Source organism: Bos taurus, chromosome 8 (assembly GCF_002263795.3).
Source record: "Bos taurus isolate L1 Dominette 01449 registration number 42190680 breed Hereford chromosome 8, ARS-UCD2.0, whole genome shotgun sequence".
Classification (NCBI taxonomy): domain Eukaryota; kingdom Metazoa; phylum Chordata; class Mammalia; order Artiodactyla; family Bovidae; genus Bos; species Bos taurus.
The window spans coordinates 111797131-111817053 of record NC_037335.1 but is presented as its reverse complement, the minus strand read 5'-3'; the positions used below and the strand labels follow the sequence as shown (position 1 = coordinate 111817053).

Genomic DNA, 19923 nt, shown 5'->3' with positions numbered 1-19923 from the left:
GCAGCGGGGCCCACGCTCACCGCGACCCCACGTCTGTCCCCGGGGAGGCCGGACTCCCTGCTCTGTTCACGCTCCTGGGATGGAGACCCAGCTCGACCGCGCCATGAGTGCCCGGGGCGCTCAGACACTAACAGTCTCTTCTGCTTTCTGTGTGAGAATGAATTAAAGACAGGGTTCACACAGCTTTGACATTTTGCCTATAACTCCAGAGCATGTGAAAGACAGAGATAAACTATTTATGGATGATAGACGGAATTTTCACGAGAGCACACACACTGCTTCTCACAAAGAGGAACTTCCTGTGTCGTCGTGGGCCTTTCCAACTGCAGTCCCACGAATACACATTATCACACTGAGGATGCAGGTCCGGTTATTTCCCTTAGTCAGACACCACACAAGAAGACGCAGTGCCCGAGGGAGGAAGGAGCCTCGGATTCGGAGTTCACTGGCAGCTCTGTGACAGGCACGGGCTTTGGCCTGGAAAGTCCCCCGGTGGGCGGGGGTCACGGCCAGTCCGGTGGCCCCAGGATGAAGCTCTGTTGGACAGGGACCAGCTCCCCTAGGCGGCTTGGGAGCCGGCCCAGAACACCACACCCAGAGCTCATCCTCACTCAAGTAGTAAAGGGCTGCTCAGCTCCGCTCTCAGCACGGCACAGGCGAAATGAACGCTTGAGCAAAACGGATGCGGCCAAGTTCCCTCGTGCCTCCATGGGCCATGTCACGCCCACTGCCTAGTACTGGTGCGTGCGAGTCACACATGCACACACACGCACGCACACACAGGCCTACACAGACACACAGACACACAGGCCTACACACACACACACACACACCTACATGGACACACACACACAGAGGCCTACACAGATAAACACAGGCCTACACAGTCACACACATACACACACACACACACGCCTACAGAGACAAACACAGGCCTACACAGGCACATATACAGGCCTACACACACACACACACACACACACAGGCCTACACAGATACATACACACATATGCAGGCCTACACAGATATACACACACAGGGCTATACAGATACACACACACACACTCAGGCCTACACACACACACACACACAAACACACACATGCCTACAGAGACAAACACAGGCCTACACAGACACATATACAGGCCTACACAGATACACACAGAGGCCTACACACACACACACACACACGCCTACACAGATAAACACAGGCCTACACAGACACACATGCACACACAGGCCTGCACAGATACACACACAGGCCTACACAGACACATATACAGGCCTACACAGATACACATACACATACGCAGGCCTACACAGATACACACACACACAGGCTTACATAGACACACACAGGTCTACACACATATACATACACACAGGCCTGCACAGATACATGCACACGCAGGCCTACACAGACACACACACACATAAGCCCACACGGATACATACACACACCAAGGCCTGCACAGACACACACACACACACACACACACACACACACAGGCCTAAGCAGATGCACACACACATGTGCTCTCTCTCACACACAGACACACATTCATACGTCCTCCTGAACCTTTTTTTTTTTTTCTCCTGAACCTTTTGAAAGTGGATTGTAGGGGTCACACTTACTCAGGCCTAAACCTCCAATATTCATTTTCTAAGGGAGCAAAAAATTATTCTACACAACCCAATAGTAATTTTAACAAAAAAGAAAGTTACTATTGTTTCAATCACTTCAGAAAACGTGCATGCCACATTCACAGCCCTCATTACTCCCATATATTTTCCGTAGCTCTTTTGCCGTATTAAAAAATGAAGCTAAGATATAAAATCACCTTCTTTTTATACTCTAAAGAATCTCTAAAGAGTATGTTGCTATATTTTTCCAATTTTTGTCATTACATAGCTATCTCCTGAATGTTATTTTAGAAAACACTTGAATCCTTTTGAAAGCTGACCTTGAAATTATAATTTTATTACTGAATAAGTGGACAAGCAGTGACATAGCTTCCTGTTTCATACTTTGTAAAACAAACTTTTAGTTACAGGATTTTAGGGAGAGGGGCGTGCGTGGAGTGTAGGATCACGGGAGACATGCGGTTGCTTAGAGGTGCTGAGCGCATGTCCCCAGCATCGCACAGGCTGCTGGGCTGGGTCCTGCCCTTCCTCACTCACCTCCCCTCTCCCATCCGTCTCCTCCCTTCCCCCTCCTTGCTCTCCTCCACCACCCCTTCCTGGCCCTCCTTCCCTTCCTTCCTTTATATTTGTGTGGCTCAAAAATAAGTAAAACATGAATAAACGAATGAGTACAAACAATGGAGACCCCCCTGGATTCTGCCTGCTCTGCACGGTGACGACAGAGACACTTCTACTGGCTTCCTGTCCGCCATCCAGAAGTTTCTATGCAAATATAGCAAAGAGACGTGCAGTTCAGACGTCTGCTTCTCTTCGGCATCTTGCTTTTTTCTTTAACAAAATATCCTTGAAATCTGTCTGCATCAGTTCGTGGAGCGCTTCTTCATTTTTACACAGCTGCATGGCAAGAGAAGGCACTTTGATTGGAAGAGCAGAAAGCACAACACAGATGTAAGTCAGATTACTTGTGCCTTATCTTTGATGGCGAAGCGAGTGTGTCTCGGTTCTTTATGAATAATAATCACAATGACTACAATGAAGGAGGGTGAGCGGGGCCCAAGGCGCTCAGCCCTGGGTGTCAAGGGCGTGGTTTCAGGCCATCCTCAACAGATGACGAAGCAGAAGACATCCAGCCTTTTTACGGATGGAAATACTGAGATTCCGGAAGACTGAGGGTGTCATTTCTTCCTGCTTTCAAGTCCGGGCTGTTCTGTCCCTTACGTCCCGTGCGATGCTGTCTGCGTCTCACCCGGACTTACACACCGTCCTGCTTCCCTCCACGGCCACTGTCCCCGCCTCTTCCCAAGCAGCCTTGCCCTGGGGGAGACCTCGGCCTACCGCGTGGACCTCTGAACCGCGGTCCTTCTCACCGTCTTGTCGAGGACAGGTGCCCTCCCGGCGGCCGTGTTTAGACTCGCCCAGGTTTCCTCACCACCGCAGAGCTCACCCCCGACTCACGGCAGCCACGCCCCCGACTCACGGCAGCCACGCCCCCGACTCACGGCAGCCACGCCCCCGACTCACGGCGGCCACGCCCCCGACTCACGGCGGCCACGCCCCCTCCTGCCCCACCCTCAGACCCCTCGGTCTTTGCAGGAGCTGGAGCATCGTCTATGACACCCACGTCTGTCTGCAAAGTGTGTGTGAATTCTCCAGGAATCCACACGACCTCCCCAGGAGCACTGAGCTTCTCCCATTTTTAGGGTGAGTTAGACTTTATCACTTTCTGCACACCCCTCTTACAGCTCTTTCCACAGTGTGTGGTGTGTTTTGGGGGGTATATGTGCCCCCTTACCATTAAAGGGTTAAATGTGAACAGATATGCGGCAGAATTCCCTAATTCTACTGTTTGTACGGAGCAGCTGAGTCAAAAATGTTACAGAAATGCACAGTTACGTGTATGGATGATGCTTGTAGTAATTTATTTAACTTTTTTTTAATTTAAAAAACCAACCAAACAAGGGGCTTCTCTCATGCTCCAGTGGTTAAGAATCTGCCTGTCGACGCAGGCGACACAGGTTTGACCCCTGGCCTGGGAAGAGCCCACAGGCTGAGGGGCAGCTGGGCCCACAGGCTGCAGCCACCGAGCCCACCCTCTGGAGCCGGGGCTCCGTGACGGGAGATCCCGCTGCAGCGAGGGGCTGGCTCTGGGGACGAGGGAGTAGCCCCCACTCGCCACAGCTAGAGAAAGTGGCGCAGCAACAAAGACACATAACAGCCAAAAGTAAATAAAATGCTGAAAAAATTGGCATGTATTGGCTTTAAATGTGGGTTAAATACATTCCCTTCACTGGTACCTGTAGGAAACACAGGCTCAGAAACACTCCAGAAAACACATGGGCTCCAGGCAGCAGGGTTAGTGTCTGCAGATTTATGGACATCAGCTTTGCAGGAGGGGTGGGGCCAAGCAAAGAAAAGATGGCATTAAGGAAGGCCCCAGGCAGTGTGGTGCTTCACGGAAAAGGCCTAAGGTGCTGCATAGGACTGAACGCCTCGAATCACATTTAACACAGTAACACACACTCCAGCAAACTCAGTGGAAAATAATGGCATAAAGTGAAAATTAAATATTCCTTCCACCTCTGACCCCCAGTAAATATATATACCTTTCTTACAAGAATGTTGGGACACAACATGTAAATATATATATGCTTCCACGGTGGCTCAGTGGTGAAGACTCCGTCTGCCAATTCACAGATGCAGGTTTGACCCCTGGGTTGGGAATATCCCCTGGAGAAGGAAATGGCAACCCACTCCAGTATTCTTGCCTGGAGAATCCCATGGATGGAGGAGCCTAGTGGGTTATAGTCTGCTGCTGCTGCTGCTGCTAAGTCACTTCAGTCGTGTCTGACTCTGTGCGACCCCATAGACGGCAGCCTACCAGGCTCCCCTGTCCCTGGGATTTTCCATGCAAGAACACTGGAGTGGGGTGCCATTTCCTTCTCCAATGCATGAAAGTGAAAAGTGAAAGAGAAGTCGCTCAGTCATGTCCGACCCTCAGCGACCCCATGGACTGCAGCCCACCAGGCTCCCCCGTCCATGGGATTCTCCAGGAAGGAGCACTGGGTGGGGTGCCCAGTGGGTTGCCGAGTGGGGCGCCACCACCTTCTTCGGGGTGATAGTCTACGTAGTTGGCAAAGAGCTGGACGTGACTTAGCGATTAAACAACAACAGCATGTATTTGGACGGCATCACCAGCTCAAGGGACATGAGTTTGAGCAAACTCTGGGAGATAGTGAAGGATGGGGAAGCCTGACGTACTGTAGTCCATGGGGCTGCAAAGATTCGGCTTGACTTAGCAACTGAACGACGAGAACACTATATATTTGGAGTTACAGAGTATTTGGAAACACAAACTGAAGCCCACGTTTCACCAACCTGTGCAGTGTTGCCTGTCCTGTAGCCCGGCCCGGTACACAGTGCCGCGGAGCCACAGGGGCATCACTGGTTACATCACACAACAGCTCTCCTGCTGTGAGGCTTGACACACGCAAGCCCGTGTGTGTACAGAGGGGGCCACAGGTCCAGTGCTTGTTTTCACTTGACTTTGTACCCACATGATTTTCAGGATGATTTCAGGATATTTCTTGGCAAGCCAGTTGATAAAGGGACGAAATCACTAGAAAGTGTTGTCCCCTCTAAACCCCACGGGTTTCGTGGGCCTGCCCCGCCTGCGGCAGGCGTGACAGCTGCTCTTCCACCTTCTTGCAGACTCTGGGTAGGCTCCACCCTGACTCCCTGGCTCACACGCCAGCCAAGTGCTTGTCTATGGAGCGTCATCCCTGCAGTCTCTACTGGGTGAGTTTGCAAGTAATAAAATTTGAGGAGAGAGTCAGAGTTATACGCTCTTTCCCACATGCAACAGCAACCATTCAGGAGCTCTTATCTAGATGTTTACTAGAGGCCAGTAGGCTTGGATTACCGTGATATTGAATGGTTTGCCTTGGAAACGAACAGAGATCATTCTGTCGTTTTTGAGATTGCATCCAAGTACTGCATTTCGGACTCTTTTGTTGACCGTGATGGCCACTCCATTTCTTCTAAGGGATTCCTGCCCACAGTAGTAGATATAATGGTCATCTGAGTTAAATTCACCCATTCTGGTCCATTTCAGTTCGCTGATTCCTAGAATGTCAACGTTCACTCTTGCCATCTCCTGTTTGACCACTTCCAATTTGCCTTGATTCATGGACCTGACATTGCACCAGGTTCCTGTGCAATATTGCTCTTTACAGCATCAGACCTTGCTTCTATCACCAGTCACATCCACAACTGGGTGTTGTTTTTGCTTTGGCTCCATCCCTTCATTCTTTCTGGAGTTAATTCTCCACTGATCTCCAGTAGCATATTGGGCACCTACTGACCTGGGGAGTTCCTCTTTTAGTATCCTATCATTTTGCCTTTTCATACTGTTCATGGGGTTCTCAAGGCAAGAATACTGAAGTGGTTTGCCATTCCCTTCTCCAGTGGACCACATTCTATAAGCTGGTTTTAGAAAAGGCAGAGGAACCAGAGATCAAAATGCCAACATCTGCTGGATCATAGAAAAAACAAGAGAGTTCCAGAAAAACATCTATTTTTGCTATATTGACTATGCCAAAGCCTTTAACTGTGTGGATCACAATAAACTGTGGAAAATTCTGAAAGAGATGGGGATACCAGACCACCTGAACTGCCTCTTGAGAAACCTATATGCAGGTCAGGAAGCAACAGTTAGAACTGGACATGGAACAACAGACTGGTTCCAAATAGGACAATTTGGACAATTTTCCAAATTGCAAAAGATTCCAAATAGGAAAAGGCTGTATGTTGTCACCCTGCTTATTTAACTTCTATGCAGAGTACATCATGAGAAATGCTGGGCTGGAGGAAGCACAAGCTAGAATCAAGATTGCCCGGAGAAATATCAATAGCCTCACATATGCAGATGACACCACCCTTATGGCAGAAAGTGAAGAGGGACTAAAGAGCCTCTTGATGAAAGTGAAAGAGGAGAGTGAAAAAGTTACCTTAAAGCTCAACATTGAGAAAACTAACATCATGGCATCCAGTCCCATCACTTCACGGCAAATAGATGGGGAAACAGTGGAAACAGTGAGAGACTTTATTTTGGGGGGCTCCAAAATCACTGCAGATGGTGACTGCAGCCATGAAATTAAAAGACACTTACTCCTTGGAAGGAAGTTATAACCAACCTAGATAGCATATTTAAAAGCAGAGACATTACTTTGCCAAGAAAGGTCCGTCTAGTCAAGGCTATGGTTTCTCCAGGAGTCATGTATGGATGTGAGAGTTGGACTATAAAGAAAGCTGAGCACCAAAGAACTGATGCTTTTGAACTGTGGTGTTGGAGAAGATTCTTGAGAGTCTCTTGGACTGCAAGGAGACCCAACCAGTCCATTCTAAAGGAGATCAGTCCTGGGTGTTCATTGGAAGGACTGATGTTGAAGCTGAAACTCCAATACTTTCGCCACCTGATGCGGAGATGTGACTCATTTGAAAAGACCCTGATGCTGGGAAATATTGAGGGCAGGAGGAGAAGGGAACGACAGAGGATGAGATGGTCGGATGGTATCACTGACTCAATGGACACGGGTTTGGGTGAACTCCGGGAGTTGGTGATGGACAGGGAGGCCTGGCGTGCTGCGGTTCATGGGGTCACAAAGAGTCGGACATGACTCAGTGACTGAACTGAACTGAACTGAGAGGCCAGTAAAATCCTGGCCTGAGGGCCAGAGCCACCTGCCACCAACTTTGTGAATAAAGTTTTATTGGGACACGGCCCCGAGCTCTTGCTGACTCGTCATCCTGGCTCCTTTCTCACAACAGTGGTGAGATGACAGGACCTGCTAATACTAAGGTATTTACCACCTGGCCCTTCGTATTAAAAGTTGGCCCCCCCGATCTAAGCTGTCTGATGATTTATACCTTTTCCTCTTATAGACAGGCATGTGAAGATTTACCCTTTGTCCCAGAAACTCCTGTTATGACACACACATGCTCCCATTTTAAAATGCTAATCTGTTCACGTCAATCTACTGTTTTATTTCATCGCCCAGGAACTTAAGTGTGACACACTCAGAGCAAATATATATGGATTATCCCCCAAGGGCCACACACGGATCTTCGAAGGTAAGAGAACAGGTAGCCGTATCCAGGAATCAGAGCGCAGGTGTGGGTGCCCTGCCTTTGGCGCTGTGCCCCGAGGGCCTCCTGGACGTCACCGGAGCCCACGGGGCGAGACGCGGTCAGGGCGGGTGCGAGTGTTGGTCGTGCTCCTGCCGTCACCGTGACTGTTCTCCCGTCGGCCTCGGGGCCTCCAAGCGTGCGTCACACCCACAAGAGTCCACTACCTTCAGGGCCCGTGACACTTGGCCAGAGGCCGGGCAGGCTAGAATTTTTAATCCTTTTTTGAGCACGTCCTTGAAAATGCACAGGTCTCAGAATCAAACATCCTGCCTCCACCAAGATGCCCATGCAAAGCCACAGTTGAGTGTAAACATGGATTTCTTTTCAAAAACTAGCTTATTTATCTGTTTCTTTACTTATCTATTCTTGTCTAATCTCCATTGAGACTGGTGTTTGAATGCTCTGCAGTACACCACGCTGATAACCATCATTTAAATATTGAACACTTAACTCCATGCCAGAAACACCAATTCAGACCCATGTGAAATATTCCACTAAATATTCTTTAATTCGTGACCAAAGCACAAGGAGATCAGACAACATAACCGCTCTGTGTGAAACAGCTACAGTTCAGAAACTTTAACTGACCTTAAAGTCAGCTGTTACTTTAATGCTCAATGTGTATAGCTTTTTTTTTTTTTTAACTCCAGGCAAATGATGATTAAACATAATGCCTTTCCCAAACTAAACCAGCGAATGGTTTCTTTAGGGAAAGGGAGCGAGATATAGACGAGAAAATAATTACAGCAAGCGTGACCTATTGTTCCAGTTCACAGAGCTCTGAAGACGGCAGCACCCACGAGGCTGGAGCGTCTGGAAGCCAGTCCCAGCCTCTCACTCCACGTCACAGTGAGGAGCTCTGTTATCAGACAGGCAAATGGGGAGCCAGCAGAAAGACAAATTGCCATCACACGCTGAGCCTTCAAAGCTGCCAGAGTTCTCGGAAACCACCAGCGCGCCAGAACCTTCCCATTTCCCCCAGCGAAGTCCCAGGTGGAAAATGGATCCTGAGTCTGGTTATAGAAAAGATACCACGAGCGTTTCTGAGGCCAGTTTCCTGCACACGCTCTGAGGCTGAGCTCTGCCCCGCGGGAGCTGACTGGCGTGACAGGCGTGGGGACTCTGGGCGGCGAGAGTCCACGGAAGCTGTGCTGCCTGACAGCCTCCCCCTGCCGTCTGCCAACCCACCCCCGAGCTCCGAGCCATAGTCAATAAACCTTACTGACCAATGCAGATTTGGGGGCAATGATTCAAGATGACGCCTTTCCATCTGAGAGTCCACGTCCCCCACCCTGGGGGTCCCAGGGACCCCTCAAAGCACCCCAAGGGATGCAGGCATCTGCGTGGCTTCAGGAGCAAGAACAAGGCATGCACCCTCTCATTTCACTGCCAAGGGCTCTTTTTAGCACAAAGTGTCTGTTTGGAAAGGGTGTATGACAGGATTTCATCTGCCTCCCAGAAGCCTGGCAGCACCAGGAAGCTGAGATGGGGGTGGTGACTCAGTGGCAATTTGGGGCACAGGGAAAGGAGACGCTTGTCCTCAGCCCCTCGAGAGCGGACGACCGGTACCTGAACTCAGCGGCCGGGCAGGTGCTCTGTGGGTCTGACTCTCTCCCTCTGTCGATCGGGGTCCGGAGAGGACGCGATCTCACCAGTTCTCCTCTGGGTTCATTTTCTAGAGGGCAAGACAACAGCACAAGAGCAGCTGAGTGACAGGAGCCCTCTTCTCTGGGTTCACAAGGACACCTTTACAAGCAGCCAACTGCACGCGGGGGCCGCACAGGACTCTACGCAGAAATCCTGACACGAGGGGGATGGTGGACAAGCAGAAAGTGCTTCTAAACCTTGAATTAACTTATTCTGAAATCTAACATATTTAATATTTTTAAATACGCATCTGCTTTTGAAGGTAAAACAAGTGCACTTTATATTTAAATTGACCAATTATCACCAACCTTGTAAGATTATCTTTTCTTATCATTTAGATGCAAATAAGAAACAAGTTAATAAGTGAAAAATATTTGAGATGTGTAAGTATTTGCTAGAAATAATGTCACTTCATTCATAACCAAATAGAGTCTGTTGATGACAAGGATGTTTCTGAATGTCCAGTCAATTTTATTTTAAAAGAACAACAACAAAATACATTTTCTTATTTGATGTAAATTTAGAATTTATCTATCAACTTTCCATCAAGGTTTTCTGCAAGAGTGTCTCAGTGTGAGGGACAGTTTTAGTTGGAAAAGAAAATATCAAGGTGATTTCAAGATAATCCTTATTGTCAAGGAGAGAATGTATTTTGTTTAAGCAAAAAAGGCTGAGCTGGAATAGCAGAAAGTGGAGAGAACTAGGAGTCTCCTTGTCAACACTGCTGTTTCTGGAGCGAACCTCCAAGTTCAGGGATGCTCACTAAGCCCAGTCCGCGGCTCCCACAGCCCAGGTGTTAATGGTGGCAGCTGAGTGTGGAGTGTGTCGGGGAGTGGAGAGACCCCCGGGCGCCTCCCACGGCATTACCATAAATCCTCTAGAACACACTGTCCTTGCTTCCTGGTCACACCTCAACACGGGGACACACTGAGGGGCTTGGCAAGTGGGGCTCGCAGTAAGACAGCACAGCTTCCCTCGGGACGCTCAGGCAGCCATGCAGCTTTCATTGTTTTCTCTAGTGAGAACTTACCCAAACACATAAAGAACAGAGCGGTTCAGAAACACACACATGGAGCTAGAAAGGTTTTAAAATTACCCTGAAAAACCAGGTTTGAAAATTAGCATGAGAATTGGTAAATTTTTGTGTGTATTAAAGTCTAGACTCATTAATTTGGAGTTACCCTGTAATATTTTAATATATATTTTGCTTTTAATACAAATTGCAATTTGTGATTTTATTTATAGCTAATGACAGTGAAAAGTCTGAGGAAATCTGCTTTGTGGCCAATGCTCATCTGTCACACACACACATACACAGGCCCACACATACACCCCCCCGCACGCACATGTGCACACACATGCACACCCACACACACCCACACACGTACACACACACACATGAACACATGCCCACACACATACCCGCCCCCCCCACATGCCCCTGCACACCCACACACAGGCCCACATGTACACACACACACCCACACACATGCCCACATATATACACTTATACACACCCACACACGTGCACATATGCACATATGCACACACACATACACGCCCACACACACCCACACACAGGCCCACATGTACACATACACACACACCCACACACATGCCCACATATACACACTTATACACACCCGCACACGTACACACACACACATGAACACATGCCCACACACATACCCGCCCCCCCACACACATGCCCCTGCACACCCACACACAGGCCCACATGTACACACACACACATGCACACATGCCCACATATATACACTTATACACACCCACACACGTGCACATATGCACACATACCCACACACATACATGCCCCCACACACACATGCCCCTGCATACCCACACACAGGCCCACATGTACACACACACACACCCACACACGTGCCCACATATATACACTTATACACACCCACACACGTACACATATGCACACATGCCCACACACATACACCCCACACACACCCACACACAGGCCCACATGTACACACACACCCCCACACACACATTTGCCCCCATATATACACACCTAAACACACCCACACATGTACACATACATGCACACATGCCCACACACATACACATCCATACACACCCACCCAGATACACACACACACACCCACACACAGGCCCACATGTACACACACCCACACACGTGCCTATATATATACACACCTAAACACACCCACACATGTACACATACATGCCCACATGCATACACACATCCACACACGTATACACGCACACACCTATGCACACACACATGTGCACAGCCACACACGTGTCCACACACATACACGCCCACATACATACACACCCCCCTGCACACACACCTGCACACATGCCCACACACGCTGGGAGTACAGAGGTTCCTTTTCAACTCCAGTGGCTCTTCCGTGTACAGGACGACTTGTAAACCTAATGTTTAGTGACAGAGGCAGGTGCACCAGCCATGCTCCTGTCAGCTCACACCCACAGGTCATCTGGATTCAGAGACTCAGAGTCTCCATCCGGGTTGAGCACCCACGTCTTCCACACCCGCCGTCCCGCACTCTGGTCTCCAGAGCTCAGAGTGCAGAGCCCGCCTCCCACGCTGGAGGCTGAGCGCTCACGGCTGTTCTGGGTCCAGGCGCCGAGCCTGGGGAAGGCCAGTGCGTGCTCGATGCACACTTCCTGCCGGCCGGCCGTCACTTGTCTTTCTGAAATCCAAGCTTGCCTTCCGTTGCCGAACGCTCGGCGTCTGCACCAGCGCCAGACAGAAGCCTGGACACGGGCTGTGGGTGACGCAGAGAAGAGCAGCCCTGTGGCTCTGCCGGGCACAGGGGGCACAGCGGGCTGTGGGTGAAGCAGAGAAGAGCAGCCCTGTTGCTTTGCCTGGCACAGGGGGCACAGTGGGCTCCTGTCCTGGAAGACCGTGTCCCAGCCCAGTGGGGAGGGGGGCTTGCTGAAGAGTTTACAGCAACTGCTCAAGGGAGGGGCTGCCGATAAGACCAGTGTGTGCCCGGGGTCTCCAGTCCTCCAATCTGGTCTCAGGAACTCTTCTTGAGCTTCTCTGGTTCTTTCAATGTAGCCTCAGGTGGGCTTTCTCTGGCATGAAGAATGCCGACATCTTAAAGAGCTTAAAGACGTTGTTATGTGCTTCCCCTGAGGCAAGGGGGGCGCTGCTAGGAGGCTGCATTATTGTTTCTTGGCTGCCCCTTCCTTATATCTTCATCTTCCCCCTCCTCCCTTCCCTCCCCTGATTAGAAACTGCTCAAATCTGCCCTTTGGAGCTCAGTCAGTCAGTTCAGTCTCTCAGCCATGTCCTATGGACTGCAGCACGCCCGGCCTCCCTGTCCATCACCAACTCCTGGAGTCCACCCAAACTCATGTCCATTGAGTCGGTGATGCCATCCAACCATCTCATCCTCTGTCGTCTCCTTCTCCACCTGCCCAGGGTCTTTTGAAATCTTTCCCAGCATCAGGGTCTTTTGAAATGAATCAGCTCTTCCCATCAGGTGGCCAAAGTATTGGAGCTTCAACTTCAGCATCAGTCCTTTCAATGAATACCCAGGACTGATCTCCTTTAGGATGGACTAGTTGGATCTCCTTGCAGTCCAATGGACTCTCAAGAGTCTTCTCCAACACCACACTTCAAAAGCATCAATTCTTCAGGGCTAAACTTTCTTTATAGTCCAACTCTCACATCTATACATGACTACTGGAAAAACCATAGCTTTGACTAGATGGACCTTTGTCAGCAAAGTAATGTCTCTGCTTTTTAATATGCTGTCTAGGTTGGTCATAGCTTTTCTTCCAAGGAGCAAGAATCTTTTCATTTCATGGCGAAGTCACCATCTGCAGTGATTTTGGAGCCCCCCAAAATATAGTCTCTCACTGTTTCCACTGTTTCCCCATCTATTTGCCATGAAGTGATGGGACCGGATGCCATGAACTTCAACATTTGTTGAGTTTTAAGTCAGCTTTTTCACTCTCTTGTTTCACTTTCATCAAGAGGTTCTTTAGTTCCTCTTCTTTTTGTGCCATAAGGGTGGTGTGACCTGCATATCTGAGGATATTTCTCCCAACAATCTTGATTCCAGCTTGCGCTTCATCCAGCCTGGCATTTCGCATGATGTACTCTGCATATAAGTTAAATAAGCAGGGTGACAATATACAGCCTTGATGTACTCCTTTCCCAATTTGGAACCAGTCTGGTTTTCCATGTCCAGTTCTAACTATTGCTTCTTGACCTGCATACAGATTTCTCAGGAGGCAGGTCAGGTGGTCTGGTATTCCCACCTCTTGAAGAATTTTCCAGTTTGTTGTGATCCACACAGTCAAAGGCTTTGGCGTAATCAATAAAGCAGAAGTAGATGTTTTTCTGGAACTCTCTTGCTTTTTCGGTCATCCAACGGATGTTGGCAATTTGATCTCTGGTTCCTATGCCTTTTCTAAATCCAGCTTGAACATCTGGAAGTTCACGGTTCATGTACCACTGAAGCCTGGCTTGGAGAATTTTGAGCATTACTTTACTAGTGTGTGAGATGAGTGCAATTGTGCGGTAGTTTGAGCATTCTTTGGCATTGCCTTTCTTTGGGATTGGAACGAAGACTGACCTTTTCCAGTCCTGTGGCCACTGCTGAGTTTTCCAAATTCACTGGTGTATTGAGTGCAGCACTTTCACAGCATCATCTTTCAGGATTTGGAATAGCTCAACTGGAATTCTATCACCTCCACTAGCTTTGTTGGTAGTGATGCTTCTTAAGGCCCACTTGACTTCGCATTCCAGGAGGTCTGGCTCTAGGTGAGTGATCACACCATTGTGGTTATCTGGGTTGTGAAGGTCATTTTTGTATTGCTCTCCTGTGGACCTCAGGAAAGGTCAGAGGCTGGAGGGGCACCGGGAGGATTCCTGCCCGGGGCTCCACAGGGTCCTGCCCTCTTCATCTCTACCAGATCCTACTCAGGCGGTTCCATATAGACTTGACACTACGGATGCTGAAACCGTAATACAACGGTTAAAACAGAACTGCTCTTTTTATGGAATATTAGTAAACAGATGTGTTATCACTAGATTAGCCAGACCCATCTTAACCCACAGTGGTGTGAACATTCATGTACCTCCCTGAAGTTCACGTTCTCTGATAACAGAGCTGAACTAAAAATGTAGAATATTTCCTTTAGCTGCAGGTATCAGTATGCCTACAGTCTCCAGCCCCTTGTTGTCAGGCCCTGGGAATGAATTCCTGGCCAGAGAACTGTCTACGCAGGCCATGTGCTCCTTCACCTGTGGGCACACTCAGGTCTCCTCTGTCTGTCTGCACTGCAGGTACGCCTGTGCGGTTCTGAATGCCGCCCGAGGGCCACCAGGACTTCAGTGGCCCTGAAGGTGCCTTTCTGCCCCGAAGTGCTCCTGCGTGAGCATGACTCAGCTGATGGCAGACACGGGCCCGTCTGCCCCTCTCTGCCCTGCAGGGACCACACGCTGAGCTGGGAACACCAGGTCCCTGCTCTAGACGCCTTCCTGAGCATCCTAAGTGTTGCTCAGATGACACATGTAAACTTCCTGGCACCCTGAGTCACGGTTGTGGGGTTGTGCCAGTGGAAATGCTTCTTGCCTTTTTTTCTTTCTCTAAAATTTCTATATGAGATTGGGTAAAAAATGACGGGCATGTTTTGACAGAGCCTCTTCCCCAGACTTACCGCACTGAGTCATAAGAGCCAGACAAGCCCTGCTCGGCTCAGTCAGATGCAAATCCTTCTCCAGGAGCCGACTCGGAGGCTCAGGAAGGAACCGAAGCCCCCACTGGGCCCTGCTGCTCTCAGGACCCTCGCCTGGACTGGCAGAGTGGGAGGGCTGCCCTCTACGCCCTCCGTGCAGCTTGGTGGGTGCATCAGGGATGGTGCATGGGGCTGATGGTCGGAAGAGAGTCGTGTCTCAGCCCCAGGTTGGGTGTGGCCCTGGTCATGGTGCCCTTGACACTCTGCTCATGCACCTCATGTGTATGAGTGTGTAATTGTTACACGCTGACAGTGTGTAACCATCAGTGGAAGCTGATCGATCAGACGATCGCTCAGCGGCCAGGCTGAGAGGAGCCGTCACTTGGGAGCAGCAGCTCTTAAGAGAAGGCCTGTTTCCCCCCGTGCCAAGTTCAAGGAGTGTCTGTGGCCCTCCCTGGCTCACATTCTTCCTTCCAGAATATGTTCCTCAGGGGACAGCTCAGCTCCAGGTCGGCTGTGAACCTCCTGTCTAATTCTGCTTTTCAGAGAAGAGAATATGATCGCATTCAGAAGACAGAGCTGCGGAGGTGGATGAGGAAGGGGAAACGCATGATCACGAGTGAAGATGTCTTAGGAAGAGATGGCAGGAAACCGGGGAAATGGTGCAGCCTTTCTCATCCTCCTTCCGCTCACGTTCAGAGGACACGCCCTCTCTCTGTGTGTCCTGAATTGACTCTCCCAGCTATCTGCCTGATGATGTCCACGACGGAGAGGGTTGGGGGGTAACTTTGACTTGAGAAGGTCAACTCTCCCGACCGTGCCTGGCCTTTCGGATCCCCCTGTTTCTCTCAGGTCTCCTGGGCCACATCGCTTCTCAGAGCATGACCTTCATCTAGAGCTCTCAGCAATAGAGTTGATTCCAGCATGAGCACCAGCACCACAGAAGGATCCCAGCAAACGCAGCCTGCGGTTTGGAGCCTTTCAGACACAGACGTCACAAGCACAGTCGGGTCTGCCACTAGCTGTTCCCAGCCTTGCACCAGCATCTAAAGCTAACATCTCGTCGGTTCTCAAAATGCACATTGGAAAGGAAACTCGCTTCTCACGGTGCGGGCTTTTAGGGGAGCTATCGGGACTCCTACACAGAAGAGAGGGGCTGGAGGCTGGCCCGGCCTGCGGATCCTGGGGCCGGCAGCAGGCTCTGTACAGTAAGGAGCTGGGCAGTGTGAGGACAGGCCCAGCTCCTGGCAGCCAGAGAGGCCTGCAGAGAGCAGCCCAGTGCCACAGGTGTATGATCAAACAGGAGACACCGCCAGCGGCACACCGGCCAGACCACCGTCAGAGTCTAGGGTCGCCTGTGTGTCTCGACCAGCAGGGTCAGTGCGGGGCAGAGCCGCCTGATACAGAACCGCGCAGAGCAGCAGATACAGCTAATTCCATCCGCCCACAACCGTGCAGCTCAGAGACCTGGTGACACGCTGTCCATTTCCACGTGCCCATGCGTCACAGCCCAGGAAGCGTTTACATGAGCACAGACCCGATGGCCAACAAGGATTAGCTTTGGGAAAAGGAATGGGGAATTGAAGACTAAGACAGACTTTCACTTTTTAACTTAAATAATTCTAATTGCTCTAACTGAATTCTAATTCTTTGCCAAGGCAAATCGATGTAACATTTTGTGTCACAGAAAGGAAAATATATATGATTATTGTCTCATAGATCTATCACTATTTTCCAAAGTTACCGATCAATTGCTGCAAAAAATGATGAATAAATTCAGGTTAAGAAATTTTGCTTCCAAGTCACATAATAATTAGAAGCAACTTGAACTCTCCCAAAAGCCCACAGTTCACTGCTTCACAGTATATTTATAAGCAGTTCTGGGGTCTGCTGTTCACACACCAATAAACAATGCTATGAGGAAATCATATGTAGGCCCAATTATATCATTCTAGCTCATAATCTAGCTTACAGATTAAGCAAAATAGTATAGAAACATGGAGGTAATTAAAAGAAAGGCCAATCTGGGCTGGGAGGAAAGGGCTGCTTTGACCCAGGACCCAGCCCCAGCAGCTGAGCCAGCAGTGTGTCCGGGACCGGGCCTAGGGGACTGTTACCAGACTCCAGCTACAGGAAAACTATCTCAGAGAAATCTAAGAATGTGCTTCTGTTAACCTCATCAACAATCACAGCAAGCTATTGTCTTCAGGGTATGACAACTGCTCCTGTGGTGTTGTGGGTAAACCGTGGGGACCCCTGCTCGTGTGGTGAGGTGGGTGTAACCTGGGGACCCCTGCTCAAGTCGTGAGGTGCATGTAGAGTGCGGACTCCTGCTCATGTGGTGTGGTGGGTTTAGAGTCAGGACCCCTGCCCGTGTGGTGAGGTGGGTGTAGCCTGGGGACCACCCAACCGCAGAGCGGTTTTCTGGCTCTTTGGTTCATTTTACAGCATCATGTGTCTGGGGTGATTTACTGCACGAGGACTGACCCCACCTGTGCACACCCTGTGGGTGGCTACAGGACTGTACCCCAGGGTTGGGGACACCCACCCCCTAAGGCTTTCAGGATCAAGCCCTTTGCCTGCCAGTGAAACAAGAACTCTGCCCTGAAATCAGAGCTTCCCATGAGGGGATGTCCACATAATCCCCAAGCAGGAGACCTAGAGACATCAGCCTGCCCTCCGTTCTCTCCTCAGAACCCCCTTGGTCCAGATGTCAGTGCCCCTTACCTGAGCTCACTTCACCTCCCAGCCTGCCCCTCGAATCCTGCTCCTCCTCCTCTGTTAATAATGATTCCTTTACATCATACCACTGCTCAGTAAATAACTCAATGATGTTAACAACCATCATTATCATTGTAACATCTGACACATGTTCAGTTCAGTTCAGTTCAGTCACTCCCAACTCTTTGCGACCCCATGAACCGCAGCACACCAGGCCTCCCTGTCCATCACCAACTCCTGGAGTCCACCGAAACCCATGTCCGTTGAGTCAGTGATGCCATCCAACCATCTCATCCTCTGTTGTCCCCTTCTCCTCCTGCCCTCAATCTTTCCCAGGATCAGGGTCTTTTCAGATGAGTCAGTTCTTTGCATCAGGTGGCCAAATATTGGATTTTCAGCTTCAGCATCAGTCCTTCCAATGAACACCCAGGACTGATTTCCTTTAGGATGGACTGGTTGGATCTCCCCACAGTCCAAGGGACTCTCAAGAGTCTTCTCCAACACCACAGTTCAAAAGCATCAATTCTTCTGTGCTTAGCTTTCTTCACAGTCCAACTCTCACATCCATACATGACCACTGGAAAAACCATAGCCTTGACTAGAGGGACCTATGTTGACAAAGTAATGCCTCTGCTTTTTAATATGCTGTCTAGGTCTGACGCAGGTACCACAAGTCAAAGTTAAAAGTATTGCACATACAAACCCGTAAGTTATGGCCATTGTACAAGTGAGAAAAGTGAAGCTCAGAGAGCATTGCACCTGTTCTCGAGAGCTGGAAGCAGTTGCCCCAGAGGTGCCCGCCTGGCTTCCAGGGCTTGTAAAGCTCACTTACAGATCATCACAGGTCTTAAGTCTCACTCCCGCTTGGTGTGACCTTTAGCTTAAGGCGTTTTATTTCCCACTGTCCCTTGAGTACAGAGGTACTTTCTCACTTTGGTCCACATCATTCTCTCCCTCTATTTAAATACCAAAGACTCCTCAAGCCTCATGTCAAATCCACAGACCCCAAGGTCACTCGAGCCCTCAGAAGGAGACCTTGTCTTCTGGAGGATGGACTTGGCCGCCCCCAGCCAGCTGTCAAGGGTCCCCGACCACGAGTGTGGATGGTGTCCACTTCTTGTCTGACACCACTGGCTGACTTTTCCTCATTTTCTGGCTTTGGCTGCTGCTGTTACTGCTATAAAAGATGTTCTTTCCTGATGGCAGGGGTCGTATCTGTTCACCTTTGTCTCACCAGGTGTGAGAAGAGAGGGGATTGGCTAAATGAGTGAACTTTAAGAACAGCAGTAATAAGTTGGCTGGGTTCCTGGGCAGTATCCAAGGTGGTTTCTATTCTGTGGGTTCCTCGGTATCACATGTTGTGGTTCCGTCGCTCAGTTGGCTGGGTTCCTGGGCGGTATCCAAGGTGGTTTCTATTCTGTGGGTTCCTCGGTGTCACATGTTGTGCTTCCGTCGCTCAGTTGGCTGGGTTCCTGGGCAGTATCCAAGATGGTTTCTATTCTGTGGGTTCCTCGGTATCACATGTTGTGCTTCCGTCGCTCAGTTGTGTCCAACTCTCTGCAAAGCCCATGGCCTAAAGCACGCCAGGCTTCCCTGTCCTTCACCATCTCCCGGAGTTGACTCAACTTAATGTCCATGATGTGCTCCTAAATACTTACTGGTCAACTGGGAAAGAGTGAGCCATTGGTCTCAGTCTGTTTGAGATACTTTAACAAAAGACCACAGGCCTTTTGTGGCTTATAGACAACAGAAATTTACTTCTGGTGGCTCTGGAGGCTGAAGGGCTGACATCAGGTGCCAGCCTGGTTGAGTGAGGGCCCTCTTCTGACCTGCAGACGCTCCGTGTGTCCCTGTAGGGTGGAGGGCGTGGGGGAACTCCCTGGGGTCTCTTCGTGAGGGCAGAAATCCCATGATACAGGCTCCAGCCCCAGGACCTCATCACCCCCACAAAGACCTCATCTTCAGACACCGTCACCTTGCTGTTAGGCTTTCAGCGTGTGCATGTGC

General features: G+C 49.9%; 1 protein-coding gene across 1 annotated transcript in view; it reads right to left on the bottom strand.

Moving 5' to 3' along the window:
• The window catches only part of MYT1L (myelin transcription factor 1 like), a 421026-nt gene that overhangs the window by 270356 nt on the left and 130747 nt on the right, over window positions 1-19923 (bottom strand). The window contains exon 3 of the mRNA XM_024995855.2: window positions 9400-9505. The gene's annotated coding sequence lies outside the window, so the exon portion shown is untranslated. The remainder of the gene's footprint in view (window positions 1-9399; window positions 9506-19923) is intronic.